The sequence below is a fragment of the Monodelphis domestica genome, chromosome 3 (assembly GCF_027887165.1).
Source record: "Monodelphis domestica isolate mMonDom1 chromosome 3, mMonDom1.pri, whole genome shotgun sequence".
Classification (NCBI taxonomy): Eukaryota; Metazoa; Chordata; class Mammalia; order Didelphimorphia; family Didelphidae; genus Monodelphis; species Monodelphis domestica.
In genome coordinates, this window is record NC_077229.1 from 89,223,160 (window position 1) to 89,245,279 (window position 22,120).

A 22,120-nucleotide genomic window follows, 5' to 3' on the forward strand; every position below is an offset into this window, starting at 1 on the left:
TGTTTCAGAGCGATAAGTTCTGCCCCTTGAGTGCTAATATTAGAGGGCAGTGAAGCTGACCACTCAGTGGCAAATCTGTGACTATAGCAACTTCAGTGTAGCGTATGCCATCCCTCATATAAGAAGACCCATCAGTAAATAAGACCAGATCTGAGTTGTTTAAGGGAGTGTCCAAGAGATCATTTCAAGACTTTTCTGCCATGGACACTAGTGTTTCACAACTGTGTAATGGTTCTCCTGAAGTAGGTAAATCTCGAAGCAAGGTGGCAGGGGTTAAGGGTTGTACAGCCTTTTAGAGTAATATTTTCATTGTTTAACAAGGTTATTTCATATCTTGTAATTCACTGATTAGAAAATGCCTGTATTCTATACCTTAGCAACAATGCTTCTACCTCATGTGGGCACATAGTTGTTAATGGGCATCCCAATACTAGATCAACAGTTTTTGTCACTAGTAAGGTTGTAGCAGCTACTTCTCTAAGACATGATGGTGCTCCTGATGCTACTGGGTCCAGTTGGGCAGAATAATAAGCAATTGGGTGCTGAGAAGGTCCCAAAGTCTGAGTTAAAACACCTAAAGCTACCCCTCTTTGCTCATATGCATACACAGTAAATGGTTTGTAATCTGGGATACCTAGAGTGGGGGCAGCCAGCCTGTTTTAGATCTGATAGAGCTGACAGGTGTTCTGGCTCTAATTTGAGTGGTTCATCCTGACTGCGGGTGCCTGCTTTATTTCTCCCAAACAAATTGAAAATATTAAAAATTTAAGCTCTCTTACCACTAAGAAACAGTTGAGAGAAATTTTAGAAGCAACAGGATTTTGTAGACAATGGATTCCTTGCTATGGGGAAATTACTAAATCCCTTATAGCACTAACAAGGGATTCAGTCCCTTTTATGGGAGCTGATGAAATTACTGAAAAAGTGAAGAGTAATAAGATCAATAATCCATAAGCAGAGTGACATCTAATGCTTTCAGCCAGTAGCAAGATTGATTATGAAATCCTGTATAATACTTACTATTACCCTCATTGTGTGATATGAAAATCACATTAAAAGACTGATATATATTAATTTAAGGTCACCAAGGAATTCAGCTATGTAATTCCTAAATGAAAACTCAAGTCAGCAGTCAACCTTTTATGGAGTTTTTTTAAAATTACTAACAGGAGGAAGAAAGGTATTAGAGAGAGAGAGAGAGAGAGAGAGAGAGAGAGAGAGAGAGAGAGAGAGAGAGAGAGAGAGAGAGAGAGAGAGAGAGAGAGAGAGAGAGAGAAAGGGGAGAGAAGGGAATAGGGCTTAAATACCCCCTCTGCTTAGGCTGGGCCAAAGGCCCAAGGCCTGGGATAGCCGAGGCAAAGAAAAAGAGATCTGTCCCTATCACTCACGTGACCAAAATGGAGAAACAGTCTCAGGGCCTCCACTCCAAGCACCAGGCTCCAACTCCTCACACTCCCCTCCACACAAGAAGTCCCAGCCTCCTCTACCTCACTTCCTGTCTCTCCTGTGCCAATGGTGGCTCTAGCTTAACCCAGGACTGCCCAGAGGTCTGTCCCCTTTGCACATGTCTGTTGAAGGTCATATTCTCAAATAATTAAATCTTGAGCTTTGCTGCAGCCCTTTCTAAATCCTGTTACCTTGAGTAGGGTGGAGATTGTAGTTTCCAAGACCTGATTCTGTCATTCCAAGTATCTCTATTGTTATTGATCAGGAAATAGCCAAATCCCATCCTCTAAAGAATGGTTTGAACAGGGTTGAGTAGTTTTGAAATTCACAATTGGAGATACTATAAATTAAAGTGCAATTGAGTCTCATTAATATTTTCTAGGGGGCAGCTAGGTGGCTCAGTGGATTGAGAGCCAGACCCAGAGATGTGAGGTCTTAGGTTCAAATATGGCCTCAGACACGTCCTAGCTGTGTGACCCTGGGCAAGTTACTTACGCCTCATTGCCTAGCCCTTACTGCTCTTCTGCCTTGGAGCCAATACACAGTATTGATTCTAAGACAGAAGGTAAGGGTTATTTGAGGGGGATAAAGAAGATTTTCTAGAGATAGGATAGCAATTATTAGTGTTTTTTTGGCCACTATTTTTTTTTCAATGTTGAAAAGATCTGGAACTTTTTCTATGCTTTTGATATCTTCTTCTTCAGATAGCTTGTGAATCACTGTCTTAGTGCCCTCATAACTGTTTCAACTTTAGCCTGCCTTCCCATCTTTGTTCTCTTTAATCCCATTTCTCTCTCCTTCATAAGCATATCTGGAATTGTGATGGTAGTCCCGACATGTGACAAGGGAATCACTTTAAAAGACTTTAAAAGTGACTCTGTTGTTCCTGACAGTGAAAACAGTTTGTTATAAAAAATCTTTGCAGGTATTTTTCATTTTCTCCAGGGTTTGGGTTTTAGTTTTGTTTTTTCAAGTATTTGGGAGTTTTTTTGTTTGTTTGTTTTGCTTCTGGTTCTTTCATTTTCATCTTTTGATGTCCTCAGAATTATTCTGCTTAATGGAATCTTTCACAAAATTTTCTATAAACTGGTAATGTCCTCCACTGCTTTTTTTTTAACTTTATGAAGCAATACTTCTCATAATCACTCATCAGCCTTCATAAGACTTTTACAAATCAGATTTGCCTTTGGTTGTCTTACACCCTTTCTACTTGGCAAGTAAGTCAAGTGTTTACTGACTAAGGGTTTTTTGGCTCTTTTGGGCTCCTTGTTATAGTGATTGATTTACATATATTAGGCTTCTAATTCTGACCTTTGACCTGAGAAGTTAAATCTAAACAGACAAATCCAGTGTTCAGATACTACATCAATAATGAGTCTCTTTCTGTCTATTCAACATGAACAATTTCATTTTCGTGATGTCATTTGGTACTCAATATGTCCAGTATCAACCAATTCTTTTGATTTTTTTTAAGCAATTAGGTATCACAATGGATAAAGTGCAAGGCGTGGAGTCAGGAAGTATCTTTCTGAGTTCAAATCTGGCCGCAGACACTAGTTGTGGGACCCTGGAAAAGTCACTTAACCTGGTTTGTCTAAGTTTCCTTATCTGTAAAATAAGCTGGAGAAGGAAATGACAAATTACTCCAGTGTCTCTGCCAAAAAAACTCCAAATGCAGTCATTAAGGGTTGGACATGTCTGAAGTGACTGAACAACAAAAGTCATGATATAACGACGTGAGGGTTTTCCAAGTCTTTGGCCCCTTTTACTCCCTCTCCCTTACCAAATGCTTTTTGACATTTCTCTATAACCTTATCTATTCCTTGACATGTACTAGGCTATGTGAATTTTAAAAGTCTCCATCTTGGTCTAGCACCCAAAAATTGTGCACACCCACACTACACGGGCATGTGCTAGTCAATGACAAATCAGAAATAACTAACTGCCCACCTGGGCTGTCCTAAGCCAAGCTAGAACCAACCATTGGATTTTGTGAGACACAGGAAGTGAGGTAGGGATCAGCCTCTGGAATTCGCTCACTTCCTGTGGAGAGAGCTAGAGGAGGGTTGGTGTTAGGAGCTTGGAGAGAGAGGACGCCCGCAGACAGCTTTCCTTCAGATCGGTCACGTGAGTTAAGGACTGATTCTTTCCACCTGGGCCTTTAGGCCTAAAACTCCCTCTGCCTTGGTCAGAGGTTGAGTAGCCCCTTTTCCCTTTTCTCTTTTCTCCTTCTCTCCCTCTCCCTTTCCCTACTCCCGTTGTGATTAAACCTCCATAAACTTTATTCTGACTTGAGTGTTCATTTTAGGAATTTCATAAGTAAATTCCTTGGCGGCCATTGTTCAATATTACAAAAATCCTGTAGCCACATTTTAGCCATTACAATATTATAACCCTCTCCCAGAGGCCTAAAATTTCCTCCATTACAGTTTTGGCGAACCACTACGGGAAAAAGACCTATATCAGTCTTCTGATCTCCTTACTAATCACCCGGGGAGAAGTCCCACCCCGGCTACCCCCTCTGGCTCTTGGCCCTGCCTTAGTGCTTGGAAGGTTTCTAGAACCTCAATAAATTTCCTGAATTTTCTTGCCTTTTCACCCCACTTATTGCTCACTCCGTCAGTCCTTTTACCAAATACCTTGGCTTAAAGACACAGCTGCCAGAACAGGTGAGTATAAAACACCTTTTCTCTTTTCCCTTTACCCCTTAAGTTAAATTGGGGTCAACAGGATTTTTTTTTCCTTCTCCTCTTTGTCTCTCATTTCCGTCTCCTTTTACTTTAAGGAGGTGGCTCAGTAGATTGAGAGGCAGGCCAGGCTTACCTAATCAACTGATTAGCAACGAGGAACCTCAGGAGAAGGAGCTCTTAGGAGCTCCTAGCCCGCAAAAAACAGCTGAATACAGCTAGGGAGCTAACTTAAAACCCATTTTTTTTCTGTTTCCTGGCCTTTCTAGTCTTAAAAATTTAAGTGGGCTTTGCTCAAGGAAGATAGCACATGGTCCTAGCGGTTTTAGCCTGAGGGCCAAAGAAGATTGCTGGGACCCACCCACATACACTTTGTAAAGAAGGAGAATTTACAATACAATAGGCCCTTAGCCTGTATAGGGTTGTAGACTAGGGAGCCACCTACTGTAAAAAACCTGTGGAAAGTTTGTTGCTTTGCCCTGCTCCCCACGTACTTTGTGAAATTACAAAATATACATATAAAAATGAGTACTATATTCTTTGACAATTATACGGCAGCTGAAGTAGGGGCATTGAGGAATGAAGGATACCTCCAAATTTTTATATTAATAGGTACTGTCATTTTTGTAATCCTCAATACTATATTTAGAGATGAAAAAATAAGAAAAATTGAGGATAAAATGCAAGCCCAATTAGAAGATCTAAAAAGTCTCTTACAGGATCAATTGACAAACAACCACTCTACCAGAAACAGACCTGTTTCTGAACCTTTGAATGAGGAAATTTCCTTCCCTGAAATAGAGATGGAAAACACCTTCCCTATAGCCCAGTTAACAGACTGCTTCTCTCGTGTAGTGCAAATCTTGTCTGAATTTAATCCCCAAAACCCTTCCCCTGCAATCCCAGCTTCTCATGTTCCTTCTCCTACAGAAAACCAAATTCCAATGCAAGAGAAATCTTGTCCTCCTAGAAAAACCTGTTCTTGTCAAACTGACCCACAGGTGCAAAATTCAACTAGAGGCCTGTTTCCTCTAAGAGAAGTACCTGAAATAGGACGAAATGGGGATGTGGTGACTTTAAGACATAGGATACCGTTTACTCCCCAAGAAATAAATGAATTTACACGAAATATCCCCACATATGAACAAGATCCTTTTCTAGTAACAAAAAAGATGGGAGACATATTTTTTCAGTATAATCCGTCTTACAAGGACGTTGAGAGCTTACTACAGGCTTTTTTAAGTGAACGTGAAAAAAATAAAATAATTGCTCATGTCAACAAAACCCGGGGGCGTAATGCAGCACATTGGCCATCTCAGGATCCCGAATGGGACTATAACAATCCTGATGATTATCTACAACTATACCGTTGTAGAGAGGCCATCCTCACGGCCATGAAGGAATGTGCCCACATGAGATTGAAGCATTATTGGTAAAACATAGAACACAGGCATTCTCGGATCAGAGAATTACAAGGTATGAAATAACCTTATTAAATAGTGAAAATATTACCTTGAAACGCTGTTCAACTCTTAACCCTGCCACCTTGCTTCCAGATTTACTTACTTCAGGAGAACCATTACATAACTGTGAAACATTAGTGTCCATGGCAGAAAAGCCTCGAGATAATCTCTTGGATACTCCCTTAGACAATGCAGATCTGATTTTATTTACTGATGGTTCCTCTTTTATGAGGGATGGCATACGTTACACTGGAGCTGCCGTATTCTCAGAATTTGCCACTGAATGGTCAGCTTCACTACCTTCTAACATTAGCGCTCAAGGAGCAGAGCTCATAGCTCTGAAACATGCCTGTATAATTGCCAAGGATAAAAAGGCAACAATTTATAAGGATTCTAGATATGCTTTTGGCATTTGTCACTCAGTCGGGATGCTATGGCTCCAAAGAGGATTTTTAACCTCAGCTGGAAAATCCATAGCTAATGCAGAAATTATTAATGAAGTTCTTTCTGCTCTCAAACTGCCTAAAGCCCTAGCTGTAGTTCATTGCTCTGCCCATACAGGTGGCTCTGACCCTGTCTCTAGAGGAAATGACCGAGCAGATGCCGCTGCAAAACTAGCAGCCATAGAAGGACCTGGATTAATTTTAACATTAACGACCACAGATAATTTAAATTTATCACTCTCCTATAATGAAAAGGAAGTGGAAAAATGGAAACAAAAATTTAAAGCAAAACAAATTAATGGAGTATGGGTGTCATCTGAAGGAAAACCCCTGCTCCCTAGAAGTTTCTATCACCAAATTTGCCAATCTGTTCATAATAATGGTCACTTTGGTACCCAGGGCATCGTGGACTCTGTTAAGAGAGTATGGATAGCCCCTGGTATAACTACCATAGCCTCTAAAGTGTGTTCATCCTGCCCTACCTGCCAGGCATATAACCAACATGCCTTTCGTGGTAAAGCCTTTGGTGGACGTCCTCTGGCTTACACACCTTTTGAGCACCTGCAGATAGATTTTATAACGATGCCAAAGGCTGGACAATATAAATTTTGTTTGGTCATAGTAGACCAACTGACCAGATGGCCAGAAGCATTTCCTACAGCCCGAGCCACAGCAGCTTTTGTTGCTAAGGTGCTTTTAAAAGAAATTATTCCTCGCTTTGGCCTACCAGCACATATTGATTCCGATAGGGGGAGTCATTTTACTGATTCTGTTCTAAACCAGATATATTCTTGCTTGGGGATAACTCCAAAATTCCATGTTCCATATCATCCCCAGAGTTCAGGCCAAGTTGAGAGGATGAACAAAGAACTTAAAACTATGATTGGAAAATTATGCACTGAGACCCATTTAAAATGGCCTGAAATTCTCCCTCTGGCCCTATTTTATCTTAGAAGCAGGCCTAGAAGAGACTTACATATTTCACCATTTGAGATGCTTTTTGGACATCTGCCTATACAGGCTAAGCCTTTCTCCCCGGCTTATACATCGCTATTAGGGGGAGATATTACTATTGCTTCCTATATACAGGAATTACAGCACAAACTGCGTGAGCTACATGAATCCGGAGCTGCAGTACAAGCTGGACCACTAGACTTCTCACTTCACGACCTGAACCCAGGAGACAAAGTTTATATTAAGAACTTCCAGCGTACAGGAGCAACCCAGCCTTCCTGGGAAGGACCATTCCAAATATTGTTAACTACTCCAACATCTATAAAGGTTGGAGAAAAGGACTCTTGGATTCACTGTTCTCATGTAAAGAGAGCATCTTCTGTTGAGACTGATTGACTGTATCCTATACATACATTGGAGATAACTACCCATTGACAAGTGGAACTGTTTTATTCTGTTTTTGACACATTGAATTCCTAAATTTAATTTTTCCTTTTTTCTCTTTTCCTTATTTTATTATTATTATTATTTTTACATTATTTTATTTTTTCCCTTTTTCTCATTTCTATGTACTTAAGGTACATATGATCAATATTAAAATTTTATTCTACAATATTAGTTTAAATATATATACTTGTTGTTATTATTAATACGCACCCAAATAGCTTTAGACTATGGGAACCTGCCATTTATTGATAATTGTTGTGGGACTATGATTAATGTTTGTGTCTGATTCTAGGAACGAGATCAAACAAGGAGCACAGAGATAACCTGGATAATGCCAAAAGAGCTCACAGGTCTAAAAATCAAAGACCAATCCAGGAAGGATTAATGCATTTCTAAGCCAATACTAAGGACTTGAACCTAGTGTGAGACTCGGGGTTGCGACACTTGACAGACGTTAAGATGTAGGCCTTCCCTGTATCCACACTCTTCGTGAAAATACCTACAGACAAGTACCTAAGGTTGGCTACCATCCTGGCTCCATCCATCCCTGAGAACGAAGGTAAAATCAGACGAGGGAATAACACTTCCCTAGATATAAAAAAAGAAATCTGGTCCTCTTTTTTCTCTCCTATAGTATGGCAACTTCCTGTAGCCTTGGCTGCAAATGGGGAAGTAAAATATGCTACATTCTGTCCTACAGACTTGTGGGATTAGAAATTACTTAACTGGACCCTAATACAGGGGCCTGTGGAAAAAAAAATTTTTTTTTTATTCTTGCTTTTTCAAATTTTGTATACATAGATTTTTTGATTTTGATACTGATTTTGAATTCTTCTTTAATATAAATATGCATATATAAAGGGTTTATATATTTTTCCCTTAATTTTTTCCCTTTTTCTTCTTTTGATTTTGATTTTTGATTTTGATTTTCATCTTGTTTTGTTTTTCTTTTGAATTAACTCACACACCCCCACAACTAAAACTTGAATCCTCAGCTGGACTCAGTGTTTTTTTCAACACTTTCTTCAGGGGGGATTGTATTTCATCAAATCCAAGATTTAAATTTTGTTCGAGATAAATCTTCAGAGAAGAAGCTTGCTAACTAACTGAATCCAGAGAATGAACTGTTTGCAGAAAGATATCTAAACCTTTTCACTACAGGAAGATCCAGAATGAACCTTGGGGTGTGGTTGATTGAACATTTTTTAATGTACACTCTTATGCCAAAGGGGACTGCCCCCTAATTGGCTTTTGTCAATGAGCCCAGCAAAACATTGGTTTGCTGTCTTTCTCTCTCCTCTGTTTCCCCATATTTACAGCTATTATAATTTTCCACTTAGTAAAAAAAAAAAAATTTTGTATACACTTACAGTTAGAAATTTTTGGGGTGCAGTATGCTTATGTTTAGTGATCAATTGGGGAGACTAGTCTCCCAATCATCATCAGGGGGGATTGTGAATTTTAAAAGTCTCCATCTTGGTCTAGCACCCAAAAATTGTGCACACCCACACTACACGGGCATGTGCTAGTCAATGACAAATCGGAAATAACTAACTGCCCACCTGGGCTGTCCTAAGCCAAGCTAGAACCAACCATTGGATTTTGTGAGACACAGGAAGTGAGGTAGGGATCAGCCTCTGGAATTCGCTCACTTCCTGTGGAGAGAGCTAGAGGAGGGTTGGTGTTAGGAGCTTGGAGAGAGAGGACGCCCGCAGACAGCTTTCCTTCAGATCGGTCACGTGAGTTAAGGACTGATTCTTTCCACCTGGGCCTTTAGGCCTAAAACTCCCTCTGCCTTGGTCAGAGGTTGAGTAGCCCCTTTTCCCTTTTCTCTTTTCTCCTTCTCTCCCTCTCCCTTTCCCTACTCCCGTTGTGATTAAACCTCCATAAACTTCATTCTGACTTGAGTGTTCATTTTAGGAATTTCATAAGTAAATTCCTTGGCGGCCATTGTTCAATATTACAAAAATCCTGTAGCCACATTTTAGCCATTACAATATTATAACCCTCTCCCAGAGGCCTAAAATTTCCTCCATTACAGCTAGAAATGCTTCTTTGATAGATTGAAATTGGGGGGGCGGGGGGTGGAGCAGGCAGCTGGGTTGCTCAGTGGATTGAGAGCCAGGCCTAGAGACAGAAGGTCCCAGGTTCAAATCTGGCTTCAGATACTTCCCAGCTGTGTGACCCTGGGCAAGTCACTTAACAGCCATTGCCTAGCCCTTACCACTCTTCTGCCTTAGAACAAATACACAGTATTAATTGGGGTTTAAAAAAAAAGCAAAGAAATCTAGGTTCTACAGTTATCTTCCTATTTCAGAACTTTCTGTGTGGCCTTGGACATATCATTTGGCTTTTTTTTTTTTAAACTGTATTTTTATAAATTTTTTGTAAATTTTTGTTAAATGAGATAGTTGGACACAATGATATCTCAGGTTCCCTTGGGCTCTAAATCCCATGCTCCCATAATTCTCTACCATAAGTCTGGGTGATAGAAATGGAGTACAGTGACACCAGATGCCTTTCCCGCCAAAGGCCTGGCCCTCTCTCCAAGAGGAGGCATTGGACCAGAAACAACCCCAGGTACCCCCGCCCCCATACACATGCACACATCCAATCTCCTCACCAGCAGCCTGGGCTGAGGCCACCTGTGTGGAGTCAGGTATCAGCCTGGGCTAAAAGTAAGGAGACACTAGGGGAGAGCTACAGCCCGGAGCCTGGTGCTGTAACAGGAGCCAGGAGGCCCTGCTCGGAACTCAGCGGCAGAGCAGGTAGGAAAGGAAAGAAGAGTATGGTGTGGGCAGTGAGGGCCAGTTCTGTCGTGACCATGGGGATCTGGCCATTTTGCTGGGCCTCGGGCTCATCTTTTAAATGGGAATAGGCACATTTTGCTCCCCACCCTTTGCACCCCACGCCTCACCTAACCAGGTGTGGCGAGATGGGCCAGATGCTCCCCATGCCCCCAGTACAGCCAAGGGTGGGGGTTTATAGCACAGTTATTCCTCCTGGGTTTGTGGCTCAGAACCAAGGACCCAAGTGGGGAGAGAGACCTTTTCTGTGAATCAAACACATGATGCCAAATCATCATGATAGAAGGCTTGGGAGGAAACTGGAGGGGTAGAGGAGAAGCAGTGATGGTCCCTAAAGACTATTTACCAGCTACCAGAGACACTCAAAGAAAGTCCTACCTTGGAGGCAGGAAAAATGGGTCTTCAGGTTCCTTGTCTTCCCAGGATCCCTCCCCAAAAGCTAAGAAGCAGACAGGCAGACACAGGGATAGATGCACACACACACACACACACACACACACACACACACAAGCATGCTTTATAACCCAGCAAGGTAAAGATATGAAACATAGTTAGCTTTTGGTACCTTCTCTGTCCCATCACTGCAGTGCCCTTATCCAAAAAATATTTCCACCTCCAAACGCCTAAGGTCACCATTAAAGTCCACCTTTGAGTTCATGGAGGACAGTTAGAGGGAGCTTCCCAGGAAACATCTGTGCTGTTTCACCTTTGCTGTCCAATCCACTCCTGTCTCAAATCATGGGGATTTCAGGGCAGAAAGGAGGGGAAGGCGGTGCCTTAGAAAAGGGGAGCTGGGAGAGCCCCTTATGTCCCTCCCCAGAGGTGGAGGCGGCTCTTTGCTTCACCCTCAATCCCAGATTGCAAGCGCACTTCTCCTAAATGTCTCATATCTTCTGTTATCTCTAACACTGGGGGAGTCTCTGGAATGAGTTCCCACGGGCTCCCCTGTATAGGCAAGTTCCCAGTCTCCTACTTTGAGTCTGGGGGCAGACATGTAAACTAAGGACAGAAGGTCAGTTTCAGTCATGATCCCCTCTAGGAGGAGGTCAGGCTGGACAACAATCCCACTGGGTTGCTAAGCACTGGGCATAGCTATAAGGCTATATAATGAGTATTTCCTAGAGAAGAAGAGGTCTGGGGGACAGCTAAGTGGCAAAGGATTGAGAGCCAGGTCTAGAGATGGGAGGTTCTGGGTTCAAATCTGGCCTCAGATACTTCCTAGCTATGGGACCCTGGGCAAGTCACTTAACCCCCATTGCCCAGCCCTTACTGCTCTTCTGCCCTGAACCCAATATATAGTATTGATTTTAATACAGAAGGTAAGGGTTAAAAAAAAAAGAAGATATCTGGATGAAACAGGCTTGAGGGGATAAGCTGGATGTGGCCCAAGAAGAGAACAAGATCTAGTCTGGCACCTGCAAGGACAGTGAGTGATCCTCCTTGGACAGAGAGTAAAGGCCCCAGGGTCCTGGTCTGAGCTCTGCCTTTGACTTGCAATTTGACATTGGGTAAGCACTTTCCCTCTCTAGGTCTCAGTTTCCCCATCTGTGTGAGGGGACTAATAGTCCTTCCCCTGCCTCATTCCAAGGGATTAGAGTGTAGAGCTAGAAGGCATTTGAGGGTCAAGTGTCTTCATTTGACAACTACAGACACTGAGACTCAAAAAAGAAGTGGCTTATCCAAGGTCACACAAAGTACCCAGGCCTTCTGATTTCAAAACCTTTCCACTATGTTTTAGGAGAAATATCTCCTCTATGAATTCATGTGAGAGGTAACTGCTGCCATATATATATATTTACGGACAGTGCAGAAATTATGGAGGTAAAAAACTAGGTTTTATCATTATGCTCAGGCTTAAGAGATTATTAGGATTCTAACAAAATTCCTTATAGAAGAAATTTTGTAAGAGTGACAGAGAAGTAATTCATTTACATATGGCAATCTTGTACATTTCTGTTAGGCCATAAAAAGAAGAGAGATCCATAATCCTATGGAGTCCTTCAATGTCATAAAAGCTGAACACTTTTCAAGTCATAATCTCCTACGGAAATCTGCTGTGGAAACAAACTTCATCAAACAATAGGTGAACTAAATCAGGTTACAGATTAAACTACATTTAAAAGATTCACAAATAGACTGATTGAAAGAAGGAGGATTTACATGTCACCTAGAGTCAAAGACAGTTGAGATTCTTAGTCAGCTTCTCACCTAAGGAATGTTTAAGATTCTAAGTAGATTTTTTATATCTCGTGGGATAGATTTTTGGTCAGGTGAGGTTAATATTAGCCAAAAGATACAGGAGGAATAAAAGGAAAATTTTAAATTCCCATAACAAGTGTGTTGTACAAACCTTGAAAAGTTATAAGAATAATAGCTAATATTTATAGAGTGCTTGCTACATGCCAGGCACTGTGCAAGTGCTTTTTACAAATATCTTATTTGATTTTTACAACACTCCTGGGAGGTAGGTGCTATTATTATCTCCATTTTATAGATGGGAAAACTAAGGCAGATAGAAGTTAAATTATTCGCAGCTAAGAAGTGTCTGGGACTGGATTTGAACTCATGTCTTCCTGACTTGAGGCCCAAGGCTCTATCCATTGCCCCATGTAGCTACCCCCACGAACCTTGGCATTAAGCATAATAAAAATAATTGAAAAGTATAATAATAATAATAAACAGCTATCATTTATATATTGCTTTAAGATTTTAAAAGTGCTTTACATAGGTTAACTCATCCTACCAGTTAGCACATTAGGGAATACAAAGGGTTCTTATTTCAAGACCGCGTGATGAGGCAAACATCTTCTTTATCACAGCATCAGGGATATCTACTAGAAGTTCCCAAATAGGAATTTCTATTTTCATGTCATTGTCATTTTCACATAGATCTGCATAATGAGAGCCTCTACTCTCAAATAAGTTTCTGGTTTGGTAGAAAGAGCCCTGGAAAAGTGGAAGCCAGGAGACCCTCGAGGAGAAGTCCAGAGACCTCCCCACTGGTGACTGCTCTGCTCCTGACTTGCTTCCAGCCCCAGAGAAGTCTTTTCCTTCTCTAGGCCTCAGTTTCCCCCTTTGTAAAGTGAAGTTATTAGGCTCAGCGATATCCTGGGGCTTCTGAGCAGTCCTTTCCTTTCTAATTCTGACATTTATCTCTGACTAAGGATTTGGGGGAAGAGGTGGAGGAGGGATTAGGCCAAACCCTTCACCCATTTGACAAGTTAGGATTGCCTCATTCTTTTTATTTGCATCTCCACTGTCCAGCACAGGGCCTGGCACAGAGTAGGTATTTATTAAATGTTTGTTGATTAATTGCTTGACTGATTGTTCCAGGGTCCACCTCCACACCTTATCTAACTCCCCTTATACTCTCACATCTCCCAGGTTCCTCCTGACCAAGTCAGAAAAGTCTGGCGGTAGCTATGAAGAGCCTTCGGGCTAGATTTAAGAAGACTGAGGTAAGTCCTAAGGGCTGGGCTGGGAGCCCTGGAGATAGCCACCTATCATCTCCCCAAGGAATCCTTTGCCTGGAATTTCATCCCACTATGTGACCAACCTGGGTTCCTGTCCCCAGAAAGGAGAGCCCTGCCAGGGCTTGGGCAAGGCAGGCCCCCACCAGTGTCAGGATCTCTGCCCTGGGAGCGTTTGTAGCCTGATTAGGGCACACAGAGAGAAGAGGACAACCTCGGAGGATTGGCCTTGAGGAATGATACAGAGAGTGTGTATGGGAGGAGCTCAGGGCAGAGGCAGGGCCTTGAAGGGACTTCTTAGAAAAGGGGTGGCTTCTTGGAGAAGTGAGGCCTTGATTTCCAAGAAGATAGACTAGGAGGAGGTGCATCAGTACAGTAGGGTCACTTCAGTTTAAGTTTCACTTCTGTCATCCTGGGTCACTGCCCTACTCTGTTTTGGTCTCCTCTTCTAGAAAATGGGGTTACTGGAAATACTTCCATAAATACACCTGTAACATAGGGATAATGCCGATACACGCATTATCTCCGCCAAGGGAAGATTCCAAGGAAACTGCCTTATAAACCTGAACGTGCTACAGAAATAGGAGGGAGCAATGACAACATTAATGATAAGACACTAAATCCCATATAGAAAACAGCATGAGCAAAAGCAGGGGAGTAGATGGAAGCCTGGAATGTTTGGGGAAGAGAAGGAGATGAATCTGGTAGAAACAGAGGGAACAAGGAAAAGAAAATGCTAGAGAAGCATCCCATGCCTTAGAACGCCATATCCACGGAGGGCCCCTCTCAGGTGCTGCCTAGCACAGGAAGCCTTTCCTGACCCCCCCCCCCCCATTGTTAGCTTGCACCACCTTCTTGCACCACCCCCTCAAAACCAAATTATTATTCACTATACACAAATGACTATACATACACACACACAGGGGGTCCCCAAAGTCTTAGTTCAGAGAGCTTTAGGATGCCCTGTGCTGTGTATCAACTTATATATGTACATATTATTTCCAAATTCCTTGAGGGGACCATGGCCATTTTTTGTCTCTGCAGACACCCAAAGTAGATATTGGAATGAGCACTGGACTTTTAGTCAAATTGATATGAACCTGCAAGGTGGCACAATGGATAGAGCGCTGGACTTGGAGTCTGGAAGACTTGAGTTCAAATAATGCCTCTAACACATATGTGACTCTGGGCAAATGGCTTAATCTTTCCTATTATAAACCTTTCAGGGTTGTTGTGAGGCTCAAATGAGATAATAAAATTTGTAAAATACTTTATAACTTTTTTTTAAAGCCCTTATCTTCTGTCTTAGAATCAATACTAAGTATTGGTTCCAAGGCAGAAGAGTGATAAGGGATAGGCAATGGGGGTAATGTGACTTGCCCAGAGTCATATAGCTACGAAGAGTCTGAGACTAGATTTGAACCCAGGACCTCCCCTTTCTAGGCCTAGCTCTCTATCCACTGAGCAACCCATCTGCCCCTACTTTACAACTCTTAAAATAGTATATAAAAGCTCAGTATTATTTTTCTCTAGTAGGTGCTTAATAAATGCTTGTTAACAGAGAGTGAGGTTAGGGTCAGATCCTGGCATGGCCCGTTTTAGAGAGTAGACTTTGCCCATGGACTGTGGGAGTCACTTAGCAGAGTGGGAACAGCGAAGAGCAGACCAGGGTTATGATAGAAGCAGATGAGTCTGATGCTCTGTGCGGGCTGGAGTGAAAGAGGAGACTGAAAGGCTGACTAGTAGGTGATTCCCTCCGTCTAGGCAGGACAGGAGGATTGGGGCAATAGGAGAGGAATGACAAGAAGGGAAAAATCTCTGAGGCTGGCTTACACAGTGAGTAGTCTGGGATTTCCTGAGGTTTCAGAGCCTGAACTCATGAAAAGAAACGGGGAAGTCAGAAGGAGAAGCAGCTTGGGAAGGTGAATTCAGTTTTGAGTATGTTGAAGCAGGAGAGACTATGGAACCTCTCGGGAGAGTACGCAGTTGTACACAGGAGCTCAATGTGGAGGCTGAAGTTGAGGTCACAGTTTTAGAAGTCATTTACAGGGAGGTAGAGGCAAGGGCGTGCTGGAGCTGTGTAGGAGAGGCTTTTGAGAGCTGATTAACTGTTAAAGTTTCAGTAAGCATTTATATATTGGAAATTGGCAAGTGCTACCAGTAGGAACTTGATTGATTGTTGTGTGGACTGTTAGATTCAAGAAAATGATGGAGGAAATGTTAATATTGCACATAACACTGAAAAATGTGTCCTGCATACATTTCCCCCTCCCAAGAAAGTCACAGGCTCCTACTCCTGACTTTTGACTTGGAAACTATAGAGGCAGATGAGCTCTCTAACAAAGAGAAACTCCCACCCCCAACTTCCCCAGTCAGTGCTGTGGTTCCCCAGAGCCCAGAGTTCTTCATCTGACAGAGCTCCACAAGGGCAAAATCTGGACTAGAATTAAGGTAGGAGCTCCACATGAGACAACATGACAAAGGCAAAGTGCTGTTCTTCCGTTGTTTTCAGCTGTGTCTGAATCTTCATGACCCCATTAGGGATTTTCTTGGCAAAGATCCTCGAATGGTCTGCCATTTCCTTCTCCAGCTCATTTTGCAGATGAGAAACTAAGAAAAATAGGATTACGTGGCAGTCTATGGTAGCGCTGCTTTTGCTAGTAAATATCTGGGGTTGGATTTGAACTCATGAAGATGAATCTTCTTGACTCCAGATCCTGCCTGATATTCCCTGTGGTGCCACCTAGCTGCCCCAGGCAAAGCAGCACAAAGTGTCTATTGGAAAGAGTACTGGACTTTTAGTCAAATGGATATGGGTTTCTGTCCAGCCCCTGCCAGTTTCTAGCTTTGCAAATCTGGGCAAGTCGCTTACCATTTCTGAGCCTCAGTTTCCTCACCAGTAAACCAAGGAGCTGCACCAAATGTTGGCATTATTTCCTTCCTGCTCTGACATTCTTTTCTGTTCTACTCTACCATTCAGTTGAAACAGAAATATGTTTGGAGAATAGGGGCTAGGGGATCATAGTAATAGATATTAGTAGTAGGGGATAGATAGTAAGTAGGATAGTGAAGAAAATGAAGGAATTCAGTCAGTCAGCCAACAAACATTTATTAGGTGCCTGCTATTTGCCAGACACTGTGCTAAGTGCTGGGGATACAAAGAAAGCCAAAAAAAAAATTTTTTTTTAAATAAACAGTGTGAGCATCTGTAATATGTACAGCATTCTTCTGAGTGCTATGGAGGGATATAAAATACAGTTAGGACTTGTCTGTTCTCATAGAGCTCCAAATCTAGGAGAGGGAATAGGACACAAAAACATGTACTAATAGTACAAAATATTACATTATAATTCAATTTAACAAACATTTGGCAAATGCCCACTATTTAACTAGTATCTCTAAGGATAGAGAAACAAATATCAAACCTTCCCTGACCTCAGGAGTGTATATTCTACAGGGAGTCAAATAAAAAAATGCAATATATGTGCAGAGTAATATGTATTGAAGAGGAGAGAACAATGGATTAAAAGTCAGAGCACAATTCAAATTTTGCCTCTGTATAACCTTGGGCAAGTCAATTAATTCACTTTTCTTGGCTGCAGTTTCTTCATTTGTTAAAACATGGATGGGATGGAAGAGATGGCCTCTAATGTCCCTTCCAGTCTTCTCATTCTAAATCTGTAACTAATAGGGAATAAATTCAAGAGAGAATATTTGAGGGAAATCAGGAAAGGCCTCATGTTGGAGGGGGTGCCTAAGCCATGCTTTGAAGAAATCTAGGGACTCTATAGATAATGAGGAAATGCATTCTAGATGTGGGAGACTACTTGTGGAAAGACATGGAGGCACATTGGCATAGCTTGAAGAGCAAGAAGACTAAAAGGGAAGAGTTGAAAAATAAACTTCTATGTGAGATCTGGGTGTGAAGGTCATTATGTCTGGGAATCCTCCCTGGAGGAAGGGGCCTTTGAGTTGGACTTTAAAGGATGAGTAGATATCCAGCAGGTAAAAAGAGGGAGGGAGAACATTTGAAGGGACCAATGTGAGCAAAGACAGGAAAGCCTGGGGGGGTGGGAGGGACTGAGAGGGATGTAAGAGATCCTCTAGTGCATGTGGAGAGAATTAATGGAAGGTAAGTTTCTTATCTCATCATTTCAGACCTCATCATTCAACTGAAGCTTTCTTCAGTCTTCTAATTGCCAAATCTAATGATTTATTCTCAGTCCTCATCCTTCTCCATCAAACTCTGGAGGAAAGAGAGCATCAAGCACAGTGGAGCCCTAGTAAATATTCATTAGCAGGCATAACTGGGTGAGGATTGATTACAGGAGACTGAGGAGGGGTCAGATAGGTAGGAGGAGAACCAGGAAAGTGTTGCTAATGATCTCCAAATCTAATGATCTATTCTCAGTCCCATCCTTCTTGACTTTTCTGCAGCTTTTGGCACTGTCACTCATCCTCCTTTCCTCCATCAGTGTCTCCTAGGGTTCTGTCCTGGGCCTTTTTCTACTATACCATTTCACTTGGTGATCTCATCCACTTCCATAAATCCAATGATCATTTTTATGCTGATATCTCTGCTAACATTCAGTCTCACATCAACAACTTTCTATCAGACCTTTTAAATTAGATCTTTAAACTTAAATGAATATGTTCAAAATGGAACTCATTATCTTTCCCTCAAATGCTTCCCCCTTCCAAACTTCCCTTTTATTGTTGAGGGCAACATTAGCCTCTAGTCACCCAGGGGCCATCCTTGAGTCCTTGCTCTCTCTCACCCTGCTATAATCAATCTGCCACTAAAGCATGTTGACTTCACTTTCATATCTTTGAAATGCATTCCCCTTCTTTGCTCTTATGCTATCGCCACCCTAGTACCTTCATGACTTCACACTCAAACTACTGCAATATCTTGTTAGTCTTCCTTCCATTAGTTTCTCTCTCTATTCCAGTCCATTCTCCAATCAGCTGTCAAAGTGGTCTTCCTAAGAGCAAGCCTGACTGTGACACCTCCTCCCCTCTCTCAGTAAACTCCATTAGCTCCCGATCACCTGCAGGGTCAAACAGAAAATCCTGTTTGTCAGTCAAAGTCCTTCATACTCTGCTCCCCTCACCCTTTCTGTCTTCTTATACCTTACTAAACAGCCCTGCTCCCAACATACTCTTGCAATCCAGTGCTGCTGACCTTCTTACTGCTCTCTACAAGATGCTACAGCTTCCTATTCTGGGCATTTTCAGTGGCTGTTCCTATGCCTCTAGTTCTCTCCCTCCTCATCTCTGCTTTCTGGTTTGCCTACTTTGTTAAGATCCCATCTTCTAGAGGAAGCCTTTTCCAATCACTCTTAATTCTAGTGCTTTCCCTCAGTTGATTATTTCCTGAGTATAGATCTCACATTCTTGTCTGCAATGTGTCCTCCATCAGATGATGAACTCTAGGAGAACAGGGACTGTCTTTTATCTTCTTTTGCATACTCTCTTAGCTTAGCATAGTTCCTGACACCTCCTGAGGAGGTGCTTGATAGATGTTTACTGCCTGACTGAAAGATTATATGAGAGAGGAAAGGAAGGAAGAGGATGAAAAAGAGAATGGAAGAAAGCTAGGGCTCTTCTAGAAACAGGGAGTCTGGACTAAGAAGAAATGGGTACCAGGCATCAGGCTTACCAGCTGGGGTGCCTTCTACTCAAGGGGCAGAAGGGAATGAAGCTGCCTCCCTCAGACACCACTCTGGGCTAAGATCCTACCTCATCCCTCCCCTCTATGCACCTGCTCCCCTGCCTCTCTTGTTTCTTTGACAAAGGGAGTCAAGTTTGCCTTGCATTAAGCATCCCAGAGGAGGTTACCAGACACCAGTCTGGATGGGTGACTGCAGCTGCTCTAGGGGTGAGGGCTTGGGGCAGGGGGTTTGGTGTCCAATCTAATTATCCTTATCAGAGAGCGTTTATCCTACAACTCATTACCCAGGCACTGGCTGGTGGGTATCCTTCCTCTGGGAAGACGAGGGTCTCCTTTTCATTTGTGCCAACCCAGCTTTCTCTATCATCCCCTACGTCTACTAAGTTCATTTCAGTCCCCTTGCCTTTGATCAGAGCCTCTCTCACAACTCTAAAATAGTGTCCCCACTTCTAATCTTCCAACCTTTCATTTTAACTTTGTGATTGTTATATTTTTAATTTCCATTGTTTGTGCCATTGTATCTATTGCTTTCCTGCCTCTGATAACTTCACTTTGTGCCAGTTCACTCAAGTCTATCCATGCCTCTCCTTTCAGGACACTCACTCATCATTTCTTATAGCAAAACAACATTCAGGCAGCATCAGGATAGAGCCCAGCTTGGAAAAGTAAGGGTTAAATTTGGTCTCAGACACTCACTGTGTGACCCTGGGCAAGTCATTTAACTCCATTTGCTGAGCCCTTGCCACTCTTCTATCTTAGAGCCTTCACTCAGACAGAAAGTAAGGGTTAAAAAACAAACAACATACCATTTCATTCATGTACCACAATTTGTTTAACCATTGAGGAAACACTTGTTAAGGATGATGATGATGAACTGAGCTTCCTCCCTTCCTTTACAACAAAGATGGCACTCAGCCAAATTCATTTTCAGAGCCTCCTGTCTTTCCCCATTCTGTGCCTTTTAGCCTTACTTTCTCACTCTACTCATAGGATGTTCTACCAGAAAACTGAATAGCCTACATTGTTCTTGACCTTGTCCCCTGCATGTGTTCCTTCTCCATCAGCATGGCTTTCCTGGGACTTTCCTTGGGCTCAGTGCTGAGAGGAGGGGATAATGTGAGAAAGACAGTGATAAAGAAAAGTCAAGGTCCTTGCTTAGAAAGCTCACAGTCAAGATGGAGACACATTTCACTTTCATGGACCATTCTAAGTATAGCTAAGTGTTAAGTACAGGCTTGATGTACAATAGGAATTCTGGGAATAGATCAGTGAGGCCCAAGGATGATCAGAGAAGTTTCCCTGAAGGAGATGGGATTTAAATGAGCCCCAGAAGGTTGAGGAGGATTTGGAAGGACAGGAAGGAGAGAATAGTATATTCTAGGCTGGGAAAACACTGGTGTATGTGTTGTCCAAGGAGGACTAAGAGGAGACAAGCAAGGCTGAAACAAAAAGGCTTTAAGATGAAAGACTGGGAGAGGAGAGTGTGACCTTTGGCTTCAGTTTCCTCATATGTGAAATGGGGTTAACATTACTTGCCCTGGCTCACGGACAAGGTTGTTGTGATGATCAAATCAGATAATGAATAGACAATGATTTCTAGAGAGGCAGCAGAGTAGTAAAGAGAGAACTGGCTTCAGAGTCAGGAAGAATTGAATTCAACTTCTATCTCTGACACACTGAACAAGTTACTTCAATTCTTAGTGTTCTGGGTTCTAAGGCTATAAGTTACAAAGAAGGTGCCACCTAATCTGTTTTGGTTGAGGGTAGGAAGATAAGGAATCCCCCCAAACTGCCAAAGTCACAGGTTTAGTCTCCATTCCTAAAAATCATGGACTATGGTTATCCTGCAAGTATAAGGCAGATGGGGAGGAACACAATGGAGCCCTCAAACACTAGGCAGAAAAGTTGGGATTTAGTCGAGATAGCAGAGCTATCTTCAAACATGTGGAAGGTGGTCAGGCAGAAGTTGATTTATTTTGCTTAAACTTAGAGGGCAGATCTAGGTACAGCTGATGGAAGTTGTAAAGGGGGAGATTTCAACTCATTTTATTCATCCAAGTGAAAACTTTATAAAAATTACAGATCTGCAAAAGGGAAAGAGGGTGACTTAGGAGGTCTTGGGTCCCCCAGCACTAGCTGTAACAAATGAGAGATTTTAACTTTGCCTACCACAGATGTTGGAGGGATTGTTGGAGGTTGTAGTGAGGAGGCTGTGGTGTGGATGATGGTGGTGGTATCCATGATGATGGAAAGGGAATTCCTATGCAAAGAGGATTGGACAAGGTCTCAGATCCCTTCTAACTCTGAAATTCTGGGTTTCTGTGAATGTCACAGCTTGAAGAGCCGGAAGTGACTTTGAGGGGGAAAAAAAGACTGTCACAGCTGGAAAAAGTCTTAAAACCTAGGCCCTAGGGGCTGGAAGGGACCTCAGAGATCATGGAGTCTAAACTTAGGGACAGGAAGAGGCTTGATGGTTACAAAATGTTTTAAGAGACATCATACAACTTGGTTCGACACACCCAACAAGTACACTATATACTTTAGTTTTGTTCTAGGGGTGAAGAAGAAGAGGTGAATGAGGGGCAAGAGGGAAATGGAGGAAGGAGAATGGCAGACAGTGGAATGGAAGGGAAGTCGGGAGGTAGCAGGCATACCCTCTTCTCCCAGGAGAAGTGGGAGTTTACCTCCAGGCTTTAAAAAAAGAAGTTCGGGGGAGCCCCGTGCTTTTT

At 42.3% G+C, this 22,120-nt stretch overlaps 1 long non-coding RNA gene across 1 annotated transcript; it reads left to right on the forward strand.

Moving 5' to 3' along the window:
• Positions 1 to 3,159: 3,159 nt before the first annotated feature.
• On the forward strand, positions 3,160 to 9,336 carry LOC130458279 (uncharacterized). Its single transcript, XR_008917395.1, has 2 exons — positions 3,160 to 4,115; positions 7,129 to 9,336. It is a non-coding gene; the product is annotated as an uncharacterized LOC130458279 (long non-coding RNA).
• Positions 9,337 to 22,120: the final 12,784 nt, after the last annotated feature.